Below are 14,916 nucleotides of genomic sequence, written 5' to 3'. Positions count from 1 at the left end.
AGAAATGCAAGTTTGGTTTAACATCTAAAAATCAATTAATATACTCTACCATATCAAAAAAAAAAAATGTCCATCCCAATGGATGCTAAAACAGTATTTGACAAAATTCAACACATTTTTATGATTTAAAAAAGAAGAAGAAGAAAAAATCTCAACAAACTAGGAATAAAAGGAAATGTCCTCAAAATAATAATGACAGATAAGAAAACCTCACAGTTAATATTATATTTACTGGTGAAAAACTGGATGCTTTCTCCCTAAGTTCAGGAACAAAATAAGGATGTCTGTTTTACCACTTGTATTCAGCATTGCACTGGAGGTTCTACATAGGCCAATTAGCACCAAAAAAAAAGAAATAAAAGACATCAAGATTGGATAGGAAGAAGTAACATTAGGACTATTTGAAGATGACATGATTTTATGTATAGAAAATCCTAAGAAATCCACCTAAAACTATTAGTACTAGTAAATGAATTTATTAAAGTTGCAGAATACAAGATCAGTACACAAAAATCAGTTTTTACTTCTTTACACTTGCAGCAAACGATCTAAATATGAAATTAAGAAAATTCCATTAATAATGACATCAAAAAGAATAAAATACCAGGGAATAAATTTAATAAAAGAAGTGCAAAACCTATATTCTGAAAACTACAATGTATTAAGAAATTAAAGAAGATCTAAATAATGGGAAAAGACCTCATGTTCATAGATCAAAAGAGTTAACATTGTTAAGATTATTCCCTAAAATCATCTACAGATTCAACATAGATACTATTTAGAAGTTGACAATCTGGTTCTAAAACTCATATTAAATTTCAAATAACCTCAAATAGCCAACAAATATTGAAACCGAACCAAGTTGAAGGACTCATAGTTCCTGGTTTCAAAATTTACTACAAAGCCACGGTAATCAAAACAATATGCCACTGGCATAAGGGTAGACCCGCAGATCAAAGGAATAGACGTCCATTCAGAATTCCATTCCAGAAATAAACATCCAGAAATAAATTCAGCATCAAGAAATAAACCCTGCATCTGTGTTCTATTGATTTTCAACAAGGGTAGCAAGTTTATTAAATGGAGAAATGAATAGTCTTCAACTAATGGCATTGGGACAACTAGTTATTCATGTGCAGACGAATGAAGTTGGATTCCTATCTCATATCATACACAAAAACTAACCCCAAATGGATTAGAGACCTAAATATAAGTGCTAAAATCATAAAACTCTTAGAAGAAAACATAGGAGTAAATATTCATGACCTTCCTTAGCTTTGGCAGCAGATTATTGGATATGATACCAAAAGCATGAGCAAAAGAAATAATAGATTAAACTGAACTTCACCAAAATTGCAATGGCTATAAGAAAAAATAAAAATAAAAACTTTTGTTCTGCAAAGGCCAGCAAGAAGAAAGTGAAAAACTAATCCACAGAGTGGAAAAAAAAGTGTTTGTAAATCACATATCTGATAAGGGTCTTCTATCAAGACTATACAAAAAACACTTAGGACTCAATCATAAAAAGACAAATAACCTGATTAAAAATCGGCTAAGGATCTTCATAGACATTTCACTAAGAAAAACGTACACATGACCAATGAGCCATTAAAAAAACTACTCAACATTATTAGTCACAAAAGAAATGCAAATCAAAAGCACAATCAGATGCCACTTCAAAGGCACTAGGATAGTAAGTATCAAAAAGTCAAATAACAAAAAGTGTCGGTGAGTATGTGGAGAAATTGAACCCTCCTACACTGCTAATGTGAGTATAAAATGGTGCAGCTACTTTGGAAAATAATCTGACAGTTTCTCAAATGATTTAAACACAGAGTTTCCATATAACCCAACATTTCCACTCCTAGGTATATACCCAAAGAAATAAAAATATATGTCCACACAAAAACTTGTACATGGATGTTTTTAGCACTACTATTCATAGCAGTCAACAGGCAGAAGCTACTCAGACATTCATGAACAGATGAATGGACAAATAATACAAGGTACATCTATACAACGAGATTTTATTCAGCCACAAAGAGGAATGAAGTACTGATGCATGATACAAATGAATGAACTTTGAAAACACTATGCTAAGTGAAAGAATTCAGAGATTAAGTGGAAGTTTGTTTAATTTCATTTTTTTTCACTTCTAGTTCTCTTTCTGCCCTGAAAGAGAGCCCTGATGATAGATTACCTTTATCCTGAATATCCTCTGAGTCATAATATTAGTAGAAATTAAATTCAAAAAGAAAAATATGCATGGGAATTTTTTAGCTGAATTTTTTTCCTTGTTGGTTAAATATAATTGCTTTTAATCTTAAAAGAGGGAATAAATATTTCTTTATTTATTCACCTTCAAATTCTTTCAAAACTTGCTGTATGCTTTAACAAGTCTTTCATCAAAGACTCCCCCATATTCTTAGACAAAGGAATAAAAAAATTGTATTACCAAGGATTGAATATTTGTAATCTTTTAAAAGATTACAATCCTTGCCCTTCTCTTTCATACTAAAAATCTGAGTCAGATATCCACTCTAAATGATCTGTCCTAATATAATGGTCCTCTACCTTGGATAACTGGAAACCTTAGATAATCTGCTCAGTTAAATTAGAATGATACAAATATTTTGTCACACTCTGTTTTCTGTCTCCTTTTAGTTGACAGTCTTTACCCACAGGACAGTGGGGTGCTTGAGATTCTTGAGCCTTATACAACAGGAAAAACTGCCAGGCTAATGGTCACTAGTTGAGACATACAACCACTTACCCATTTTTCAATCCCATTTTTCAATCACTTAGCAATGAATTTAGTTATTCAACAATCTTAAGGTTTGTTTTCTATAGGACAGATACTATAATGGATACCGATGATACAAAAGCAAATAATACAGAGCCCCTGTCCTTTGGTGCTCACCGTCTAATGCCCAAATGCAAAGAGGAGACAGGGGCGAATGTACAACAATATGCTATATATACTTCAGAATACATAATGGTGAGGTCAGTAAAGATTTCAGAAAGGAAGAGACACTGAGCTGAATCTTAAAAAACTGAGGATATGTTCTTCCAGCAGACAAAGGTGGGGTGCATGTACAGTAGTGTACATACTTTTAGGAGGTGGTGGAGACTATTTCATTAAAAGAATCATCCTGTAACCCACAGCAAAATAGCATGCCCAGATGACTATATCCTTCCCCACAGAGTTAAGCAAATCAATGTCAATACATTAAATCCTGACTTCCACACTTACCAAGCTCACAGAAAATCATTTAACCTCTTTCTTTGGAGATATGATAGGTCTTTAACCTCTTTATCAGGAGATCTTTTCCCGCAATGAACCCCACAGCATCCTCCAGATTTGGGAATGAATCTCCTGAGCCTTCTTGGTGGTGATGGTGGTATAGTGGTGAGCATGGCTGCTTTCCTGAGCCTTTCATTTTTCTAGGAAAAAGGAAAGCCTAGCCTAGGTGAAGCAGGAAACTGGCCCACTTCCACTGTATACCTCACCAAGAACATGCCAACTCAATCTGGCCAACCCAACATGGGCAAATACATTTTGGAATACACAAACACAAACGTCCCCTATCTTGGAAGTTCCTAACTTCAGAACAGAATTCCCAAGAAGTTTGAAATTAAGCCAGTCAAAGAAAGTGTCTGCAAATTCTTCTATGAACAGAAAGCAGACTCCTGAGCACTGCTATATTTAACTGTGGAGTCACTGTGTGTCCTATGTATCAATCACCTGGCATATTAAATAAGCAACATCTTCCATTGATGTACCCTCTTACCATGTATGAAGGTACATAACACGCATTATTTCATAGGATAACTCTTGGCTAAAGAAGTCAACTGTTTTCTTGAGTAACGAGGAGAGAACAGAACTCTATGTCATGATCAATGTCACTCAGGTAGTAAGTAACAGAGTCAGATCCAGAGCAGAGCTTTTTGGTTCCTGAGTTCATAATGTAGAATCTACTTTTTGTATTAATTATCGTTTTATTTTTCTCACATGACAAAAAGTTTAGAGGGGCAATTTAGTGTTGCTGTAGTGACTCAATAATACTGGCAAGAACTGCAGTTCTTTCCATCTGCTCCATTTACCTTACTTTGTAGGCCTTTGTCCTTGTGTTTGCCCACTCCTGGTCACCAAATGAGCAAATGAGTGGTGCAATTTCAGGCTTCAAGTTTACTCTCTGGGAAGGAAAGAAGTGGAAGTGGTGCAGGAACAAGAGGGGCAAAAGCTGAGCCTGTCCTTTTTTTTTTTTTTTTTTTTTTTTTTTTTTTTTTTTTTAACAAATACGAGCTTTCCTGAAGTCCCTCTCAGGGAACTCCTGTTGATATCTGTTTGGACAATATTCTGCTACCTGGTCATCTCTAGGTGCGAGGGACAATAGGAAAAGGGGTTTTGCTTTTGAACTTCTAAAGTAGAAAAAGTAAGGGAAGAGAGGGTATTGAATGACTCCTGGGTAAGAACCTATCTACCATGTCTAGAACTGAGCTGTATTAGGTTGGTTTTTTAAATATCATATCTTAATTTTCACTAGATAGAAATTATTATTACATAGAATAATCGAAGGTAGCAAGGAGGAGGTTGGAATGTCAGAATATTTTGAATTAAAAAACACAATCTCATCCCTTCTTGTTCTGACCTAAATGCTTTGGCAGGGAAATTACTCAAATCTAGGAATCCTCACATTTGCCATTAATACATCCGTTTTGTACTCTCTTTTTTTCGCATATCTGTTTGTTGTTCTCTTTTCTCTCTTTTCCTTCAATTTTTAATACAAATTTTAAGCATATACCTATAAATAGAGAGGATAATATAATGAACCCTTATGTACCTATCAACCACCTGCAACAATGATCATTTTGCCAGCCTGGCTTTGACTACTCCCTCCTTTTATCCCTCCTGAATATTTTAAGAAAACTCATTTCATTTCTGCCACACCAAAATGAGTTATGTCTGTATGTATGCCTCTTATTTATTTTTGCTTCTTCAAACAGAAGAACTTACAAGGGTTTTAACATGGTTTCGGAAAAAAAAAAAAATAATCAATGGAAAATTATTATTTTGAAATTCTCTCTCTTCTTTTTCTCTCTATACTTTGACCTCTTGTTCCACAAGATTAACAAGTTGGAAAAAATTAGAGAAATAAATGTTAAAAATGAGAAGCTAAATTTCTAAAGAACTAGGGTGTTAAGCAGAGCTTCAGCAACCCCCTAAGGGAGTACCTCTCCACTATGCAGAGCAGTATTTATCCTCCACCTAACATTTAAGTCACAGATATCTGTCATTTAAACTATCCTTGACAATTAACAAATGTAACAATTAGTATTCTATTCATATTTACATTCTTTAACTTTTAAAAAATATTATAAATCTTAAACCATGTTCTAGAAAGTAGCTTAATGGGAACTGTCACAATACCCCACATGAGAAGCTGTTTAAAATAACGGCTTCTTCTCTCTTAGAGATATTGATAACTTTTACCCTCTGCTATCTTTTCCTTGAAGACAAATAATCCAAAATGTTAACCACTATTCCCAATTAAATAAATATGTAAAGTATGTATTTATTCATTCACATACAGTGTTATTCATCTGTTTAGTCATTCGTTTATAAATTAATTCATTAAACATTTCACAGGTCCCATATGCATGCTATCACTAGAATCTTTAAGGATGAAGACTCTAGTAAGGAACCATAATTGTCTCTCAGTTTTCATAAAGCTAGGTGAACCCATACCCTAAAAGCTTTATGTGAGAATCAGGTAAAAATTGGTTATGATCTAAATATTTGGAGAGTAGAAATGCCAATCTCAAAAGTGTTTTGGGAAAAAAAAAAAAAAAAAGCATAGTGGCAGGATCATGGGGTGGGAAATGGGCCTAGCTGGAAGTATCGCTATATGTGTATTTTTATCATCCATGTGTTGGATGAAGCAGAGAGCTGCCAGATAGCTTCTTTTCGACAGCTTGGAGTTACTGTTGGGAACAGATCCATGTATGGAAGCGAAAGCCGAAAGGCACAGATAAGCTGAGATCCAGTTATGCAAACCATGTTTAGAGACACTTAAAGGACAAGCATCCCAGGTCCTTTCTTTCTGGTAAATTTAGAGAAGCCATCATACCGGGATCTTTTTTCACATCCAGCCCATGCGGACTGAGCAGCCAAGGCTTGACAGAGGTAGGTGCCGGGCTTTTGTGATGGAACTTATATAAAGGATCATTTGAAAATATTTCCTCCAGAGCCCTTGATGTCCTTTAAGGGAAGGTGTCAGATAATATTTTGAAAAGAAAAACAAACAAACAACAACAACAACAAAAGGTTGGGGCTAGTGACTAAGAGATATTTAACAGCTCTGCTTCCACAAGACAAGGAAGCTTTGCTACGGAAGGAAAGTGACAGCACAGATTTGCTGCCAAATAAAATCCCTCTGCCCTGGGTCACTTACCATTTGGAATTTTGTGGATACGAGTCTTCCTCGATATTGCCAGCACCTTTAGAAATGAGCCACAGCTTCCGCGGGGTTCTGAGACTCACTGTGTATTTTAGGCTAGGGTAGGTGGGATTTGTCTTTTTCCTTGCTTGTTCTCCTCAAGCCAGCAAAAACTCGCATGTGTGACTAGTTCTTCCTTAGACATAGGAAGAGCTGCTTGTAAACGACATTATTATTTTTGGCAGCTGAAGTCATTTTTGCAGTATTTCTCAGCAGATCGGAGGTTGATTACATCCTGTTCAAAGATTCTTGGGTTGTTTTCACAAACATGGGGTCTTACGCAAGTTGAAGTTGCTGAAACCAGCTGTGAGCCCTGGGCTTTTCTCAGCACCTTTAAAATTTCGTCTTCTTTCTTTTTTTTCTACTGACTGAAAACTTTGGAACTTGAGAGGAAATGTTTCCAAAGATTATTATCGTTTCGTCATCAGTGATGTTTTGGGAATAGATTGTGGCAGTATATCAAAAATTCTGTGTCTCAGGAATGCAAGGTAAAAGTGTGAATATGAACAGAGTAACAACACCAGTATCTATATGACTGTCCCATATTTTCTAGAATACAGATTAATCCAGCCAAATCATATCAATTGCACTTTGAAATGCAACTCCCAGCTAATTACCAAATTGTAGTTATTAAATTAAAGCATATCTGTTAAAATTGTTAGCAAAGTCTGTGAACTCCCGGCAAACACAAAAGTCAAGAGAAAAAATTATAGGTCTTATCTATAAAATATGCATGTTTTGCCAAGATTAAATTAAAGAAAATTTACGCAGGATAATGGAATTTAAACTCAAGATTTATTTTGCTGAGAATAATGTGTCCATAATTCAAATAAGATTTGAACCAATTCTTTTTGCTTAACTAAGTTTTCAATGCAGAGTATGAGTAGGAAAAAAGAAAAGAGAGAAATGGAGAAATATTGAATGTGACTTTCCTTCTCTGATGACAGATGTGACATGGAAAATTATTAATAAGCAAGTGAAAGAAAATAAAAATAATTTGTAATACTGATCAAAGAGATGTTCTCTGGATAAATTAGATGTCTGGGAAATGCAATTCATTTAACAGATACAGATGAAATGACTAGTTATGTGGTGGTTTCTTTCAAGCTATAAATGTCCCATTACACCAAAAAAGTGGCAGAGGAAGAGGAAATGTGTTTTTTATTTCAATAATACACTATGATTATTAAAATAATTACAATACTAAAAGATTATTTTCATCAAATTATTCTTTTATATGTCTATTGACATTGAGAGCACATTAAAATAACACATTTCTATATTTCTAAAATAGGCTATTTTACTTTACTTAAAAATACTAATAGTCTGTATTTGTGAGAGAGTTAGAGAGAGAGAATAAACGATGCCTTCTTTTTTTAAACTAACAGAGACAAGCTGTCATAACTTTTGCTAAAGTGGAACAGGCCTACGAAAAGATGGCTTTAAAATACTTAATTAAACACCACATACCAGCCGGCTTCTCAAAAGAAACAGCACAGCAGGAGTCTTTGCAATTTTCAAAATGTAAAAGGTTCACATAAATGATGCCACTAGTATTTATGAACAGATGCAATGCGTATATATCAGCTACTATGTTCTCGTTTGCCTACTGCCAAGTACATTTCAAGTGTGCACTCCTCATGAGAAATGTCTGCTCCTGTTTTTTCTTTTGAAAACTAATTCGAGAAGCATAATATAAGTAATAGAGAATGACTTACTGCTAATTTTGTATATACTATGTCAACATTTATGGAAGAAAATTCATGACAGTCAAGTTGCTTGCCCTTGTAACTCATGACTTCTTAAGCATTTAGTGATGACTATACATGTAGAAAATCTTAAAGAAATAATATTTTGAGAGGAAAATTGAAGGTGTTGGTAGTCTTATGTAAAAAAAATAAATAAATATAAAAAAAGATGGCTGGGCATGGTGGCTCACGCTTGTAATCCCAGCACTTCGGGAGGCTGAGGAGGGAAGATCATGAGGTCAAGAGATTGAGGCCATCCTGGCCAACATAGTGAAACCCCATTTCTACTAAAAATACAAAAGTTAGCTGGGTGTGGTGGTGCATGCCTGTAATCCCAGCCACTCAGGAAGCTGAGACAGGAGAATTGCTTGAACCTGGGAGGCGGAGGTTGCAGTGAGCTGAGATCATGCCACTGCACTCCAGCCTGGGTGACAGAGCGAGACTCTGCCAAAAAAAAAAAAAAAAAAAAAAAAAAAAAAAGGCTGTTAATGATCTGTGTTATAGTTAGCTGAGGTATGAAGTAAATTCATTGTGGCTAAGTATGATGAAAAAATTTGAAATAATTCCGAATAGTATAGAGCACAGGTTGGAGGATTCTGTCTACATGATGAGACCTGTCTGGATACCTGTGGGCCTAGCCTATGGTGCGACAATGACAGGAGGAACAACCACTTTTTAGAGGATTTGGCGGGGAAGAGTATTTCTGAATGTTGGGAGAGAGTTTGTATGAAAGTAAGAGTAGAAATGTACTCCTCCAGAAGCCTGGAAAATTTTGGCCCACAGAAAAGGTCATTATGTTTCAACGGAAAAGATATTATTGGCAATTCTGAAAAAAAAAAAAAAAAAAAAAAAAAAATCCAAATCCCCTTGATCAGGTGATTAAAAACTGTGATACACTGAGTGATCCCTGAGAGAATAGAAACGATTTTAAGAACGTTAAAAATGACACAAAAGGCCAGAGACTAGCCGAAGGTGCTGGTAAGGAATCTGAAGGCCAGAGAGGCTACAGGATTTCTCCAAGTTCAATCATTGGAAGGTGAAGGTTTCCTAGGATCCAGTTCACCTGGTATTCTGATCAGACGTGATCTGCCCATGAAGATCCTTTTTAAATTTTTTATCTTAAAGTTACATGACATTTTCAAGTCTCATGGCAAGGTATTGGAAGAAAATTGTATACCAGAGAATTTTTGATAGTAATTTTAAGGCTTGTGAAGTAATACAAGGGAAATAAATTCAAGAGGCACTTGGTACTGTTGAGGAGAAAACGGCCTCTCTTATCCCATTGATTTCTTTCCCTGATATGAGCCATGGTTATCAACTCTGATTGCACATGAAAATCACTTAGGGTAGGTGATGCCCATATTGCACCCCTGAGGAATTAAATATGTTAGTGGGGTCCAGACAAGGATAATTTAAGTCCATTCCATGAAATTCTAATGTGCAACTAAGATTAAAAATCATTCCCTTTGTGCAATTAAAGAAAAGTTGTTGCCAGTCTAATTTATTTGAAAAGAGGAGTTAACAAAACCACAGCTGAAGATTAGGAAAAAAATGTACTTTCACCCAGAAGGATAATTTCCTTGGATGTTTTATTGATATAATCTTTGCTAACAGAGAAGGCTTATTTTAAAAGTTTCAGCATGTTTAAAAGGAAGTGTCCTCTACAATAAAGGATTGATATATATCTATTTGACATCTATCATACTCCTTAGCCTGAATCCTATGTGAATGCTACCCACGATTATTGAAAGCTACAAAATATATATATGTGACATTATGGTTCTTAACAACAGATACTAAATGAAATTTTCTATTGTTTTAGAAAATCATCAAACAGGCCGGGCGCGGTGGCTCAAGCCTGTAATCCCAGCACTTTGGGAGGCCGAGACGGGCGGATCATGAGGTCAGGAGATCAAGACCATCCTGGCTAACATGGTGAAACCCCGTCTCTACTAAAAAATACAAAAAACTAGCCGGGCGTGGTGGCGGGTGCCTGTAGTCCCAGCTACTCGGGAGACTGAGGCAAGAGAATGGTGTGAACCTGGGAGGCGGAGCTTGCAGTGAGCTGAGATCCGGCCACTGCACTCCAGCCTGGACGACAGAACGAGACTCCGTCTCAAAAAAGCAAAACAAAACAAAACAACAACAACAACAACAACAAAATCATCAAACAGACATCTTGAAAGGGAGTGTTAATTTTGGATAGCAACAATTTTCTAAAAAAAATTGGCACATTTATTCTAAAAAAGGAAAATCATGCTTTTTTTGACTTTTACCTTTCTAGGAAGTGCCACAAACTTCCTAAATTTTGAAAATGAAATCATAGCTTAACAGAAGTGATGAGGACCAGGAAATGTCTTGAATCATTTTCTGAACCAGGTGTGTTTTAGGTAAATGAGAAAGAAGACTCAGTGAATATTTATTCTGAGCAATGTGTTAGATTCCGATTAATAATAATATACAATAATCATTATAACTCTAGTTCCTTAATCTGCCCAGCAGCTTGCCTTCTGAGAGACAAAGTGCAGTTATATATGAAATGATTCTAAGAACCATTACCAATTGCAAGCTATTGTTGAATTTAATGCAGAGAAACACAAGCTATTGTTGAATTCAATGCAAAGAAACAAAAATAGCAAACTATTTTTAAATCTTTACTACTTTTATTGCTTCACTTATATAGATAAAATACATTCTATGAAATAAAAAGTCTTTTTGTTGTTGCAGTTAAAATCCTAAGTTCTAGATTCAGACAAATCTATTTTCAAATCCCAACTTTCTGCCATGCTGGGCATGTCACCTAAAAACTATCTTGGTATGTATGGAGCTTTTACTATTTTCCAAGCGCACTTCTAGGCAAGTTACAGGCATTAATTTATTAATTCTGACAATTAACCCTATGAGATAGTCACCCATTTTACAGATGGAAACACTGACATACGGAAAAGTTAAATAATATGCCCAAGATCACACAACTAGTAAAAAGAGGAAGTAGGATTTGAAGCTTGCATTTAACCTCTGTGCTACACTGCTCCACAGTCATTTCCTTGCCTTTTAAAAATGAAAAACAAATAATAAAATTAATTTGTGAAAGATATTCAGTAGTGTTATGGCAAGGTGTAAGAGCAAAATAATATTATTATTATTCTCAGATTACTGTCCACTTAGTTTAATAAATAATCATTTGAAAAAGTTTTTGTGAATACCAACTCTGTAAAAATTAACATTAAACACTCTTTATAAACTAACTTTTCCAAAGTGTTAAATAGACATTTTTTGAAAATCAAAGTTAAATTATTATTTTGTGGCCATATTTCATCCTTGTAGTCTCCCTGCCTATCATATTAATCATGTTTCAATCAATATATGTTGAAATGTTTAACACCCTTCCTTTTGCTCTTCAACATTCTGTGAGCAAAGATGATTGGAAAATGAGATAAGAATCATTTAAATGAAAGTTAGTATTATATTGAGGGACCTATCACCCATACATGATAAGTTTCATTTAATTTTCAGGTCATTAATCTAAAATAAACAATAAGAAATCCACTTGACAATTCACTTACAGTTGCTTATAAGCATACGACTTTTGGAAATTCAACATACAATTTTTACCAATTTTGTGAGTTGTGCATTTAGTTTTGTAAGAGTTATGAAGAAATAATTTTACATATAAGGTGTAGGGAAATTGGTCAGTTGTTGTACTTTTGTAAAAGGGAATGAAATGAAAGCTTACCTCTTCTTTCCTCACTATCAGACACGTGTGGAGGAATAGAGGTCACATCCACCTTCTAACACTATTTTCACTCTACCGCACATTTAAGAACACTTACTATATCTTTTTCCCAGAGATGATTTTGCTATCATTAATATTTAAATTTTTTTTGCTTAAAAAGATAAATATCTACTGTGCTACTACAGGCAGGGGAAAGGTAAAACAACTAATGAGATTAGAGATTTAAACACAAAATTGAATTCCTTCAGATCCCATAAATCATAAACCCTGATAGATTACATTTTTTAAAATTATCAACAACCATGTCAACAATAAACTATGGTAATTTATAAAGTTATACCTTCTTGAGGAATGTGAAGAATTGGAAGACAAAATAAGAACACAATATGATAAAAACCAAATCCCAGAGTTTTGTTATAAAGAAACTAAATTTACATAACATTTATGAATTTAGGTTACGTTCAATACATGTGTCCCTGAGCCAAGGTAAAGGCCCATGCTCTTTTGGGGAACACAGACTAAATACATAACCATTATAAAGAGTATATGCCCCCAAAACTTGTTTTTTTCTTCTCAATAATCCATTTGGGTTACCATGTCCAAGTTACTGGATAATTGTATCTACTTTTCGAGGAAAGACACAGTAAATATTCATTAAATAGGTTGAGAAACAGACCTCCAAAAAGTTCACCAAGATGTAACCTTCCAAATCACAGTTTTCAAAATTTGATTGAAAAAGAACTGTCTTTTCACATGTTTGGTGAAGTAAAGCTTCCATGGTAAAAAACAAACAAAAAAAAGGATCTATGAAATATTGCATAAAGTTTATCCCCATCTCAGGTGTCAGTGGGCACACTAACACATCACTAGCTCTGAGAAATTCTGCAGAAGGTAATCTGAGCACAAGCTTGTTATGTTCAATGATGGTTTAGAATCCAGACGAAGAGTAGCTGATTTGGTGTGCTCCTTAACCTCTCAGTACTGAAATTAGGCTAACTCAAGATTAGTCATTCCTCTAAAGGAATTAATTTGACATAGACCTATGGTTTTAACATCTAGAAAATGATTTAATGGGTCTACATGTGAAAAGAGTGGGATGCCTAACTTACAGAATGCCTATTTAAGCTCCATTGACATCTTCAACACCAGCACTCCAAACATGTACGTATAGTGATTCTAAAAGTACAGAAAAGTCTTTTGAATATTGTTATTGTTGTTGTTGGGGAGTGACAATTGCACAACTGCTCTCCTTTGACTGAGATTCAGCCTACTATAGAAGACATTTGAGTATTTGTAGGTGTGTATGCATGCACACATTTATTGTGTTTCCAGAGCACCTAGAATTGAACTCTATGAGCATTTTACACAAATGTGACTTTTTTTTTACTTTTTTCTATTTTTGTAATTTTTAAAAATGTTTTGTGGGTACATAGTATATATATATTTATGGGGTACATGAGATATTTTGATACAGGCGTGCAATGTGAAATAAGCACATCATGGGGAATGGGATATCCATCCCCTCAAGCATTTACCCTTTGAGTTATAAACAGTCACATTAGACTATTTGCATTACTTTAAAATGTACAATTAAGTTGTTATTGACTACAGTCACCCTGTTGTGATAGAAAATAGTAAGTCTTATACCCATCAAATATTTTTGTACCCATTAGCCTTCCCCATATCCCCCAACTACTCTTCCCAGACTCTGGTAACCATCCTTCTATGCTCTATGTCCATGAGTTCAATAATTTTGATGTTTAGAAACATCAAAACTGAATAGCACCCCATTGTGTGTATGTACCACATTTTCTTTATCCATTCATCTGTTGATGGACGCTTAGGGTGCTTCCAAATCTTAGGTAGTTTAAGCAGTGCTGCCACAAACATAGGAGTACAGATATCACTTCCATATATTGATTTCCTTTTTTGCAGGGTATATACCTAGCAGTGAAATTGTTGGATCATATGTAGCTCAATTCTTAGTTTTTTGAGGAGCCTCCAAACTGTTCTCCATAGTGGTTGTACTAATTTACATTCTCACCAAGAGTGTACAAAGGGTTCCTTTTCACCACATCCTCACCAGCATTTGTTATTGCCTGTCTGTTGTGTATAAGCCATTTTGCCTGGGGTGAGATATCTCATTGAAGTTTTGATTTGCATTTCTCTGATGATCAGTGGTGTTGAGCACCTTTTCATATGCCTGTTTACCATTTGTATGTCTTCTTTTGAGAAATGTCTATTCAAATCTACTGCCATTTGAAAAAATCTGATTATTAGAATTTATCTCGTAGAGTTGTTTGAGCTCCTTATATATTCTGGTTATTAATCCTTTGTCAGATGAGTAATTTGCAAATATTTTTCTCCCATTCTGTGAGTTGCCTCTTCACTTTGTTGATTATATTATTTGCTGTACAGAAGCTTTTTAAATTGATGTGATCCCATTTATCCATTTTTGCTTTGGTTGCCTGTGCTTGTGGGGTATTGCTCAAGAAATCTTTGCCCAAACCAATGTGCTGGAGATTTTCTTCAAGGTTTTCTTGTAGTAATTTCATGGTTTGAGGTATTAGATTCAAGTCTCTAATCAATTTTTATTTGATTTTTGTATTTAGCGAGAGACAGAGGTCCAGTTTCATTCTTCTGCCTGTGGATATTCAGTTTTCCTAGGGCTATTTACTGAAGAGACTTTTTCCCAGTGTATGTTCTTGGCAACTTTGTGAAAAATGAGTTCACTATAGGTGTGTGGATTTGTTTCTGGGTTCTTTATTCTGTTCCATTGGTCTATGTGTCTGTTTTTATGCCAGTAACCTGCTGTTTTATTTACTCTAGCTCTGCAGTATAATTTCAAGTCAGGTAATGTGATTCCTCCAGTTTTGTTCTTTTGCTTAGGATAGCTTCAGCTATTCTGAGTCTTGTGGAGTCTCACATAAAT

The 14,916-nt window shown here is 34.8% G+C and overlaps 1 protein-coding gene and 1 long non-coding RNA gene across 10 annotated transcripts in view; one reads left to right on the top strand and one right to left on the bottom strand.

Annotated features, from left to right (window-relative positions):
- LOC103220429 (uncharacterized) overlaps positions 1-6,561 on the bottom strand; it is a 63,408-nt gene extending 56,847 nt beyond the window's left edge. Inside the window, exon 1 of the long non-coding RNA XR_005243118.2 lies at positions 6,456-6,561. This is a non-coding gene — a long non-coding RNA (uncharacterized lncRNA). The remainder of the gene's footprint in view (positions 1-6,455) is intronic.
- Positions 1-14,916, top strand: part of SLC8A1 (solute carrier family 8 member A1) — a 497,520-nt gene that overhangs the window by 94,962 nt on the left and 387,642 nt on the right. The window contains exon 1 of one of the 9 annotated variants that reach the window (XM_038006236.2): positions 6,169-6,187. The exons of the other annotated variants lie outside the window; for them this stretch is intronic. The gene's annotated coding sequence lies outside the window, so the exon portion shown is untranslated. Of the gene's footprint in view, positions 1-6,168; positions 6,188-14,916 lie in introns of those variants that run through there. 9 annotated transcript variants of the gene reach the window in all.

This window comes from Chlorocebus sabaeus, chromosome 14, assembly GCF_047675955.1.
Source record: "Chlorocebus sabaeus isolate Y175 chromosome 14, mChlSab1.0.hap1, whole genome shotgun sequence".
Lineage (NCBI taxonomy): Eukaryota > Metazoa > Chordata > Mammalia > Primates > Cercopithecidae > Chlorocebus > Chlorocebus sabaeus.
Note: the sequence above shows the minus strand (reverse complement) of the source record. Positions and strands in the feature narration are given on the sequence as shown.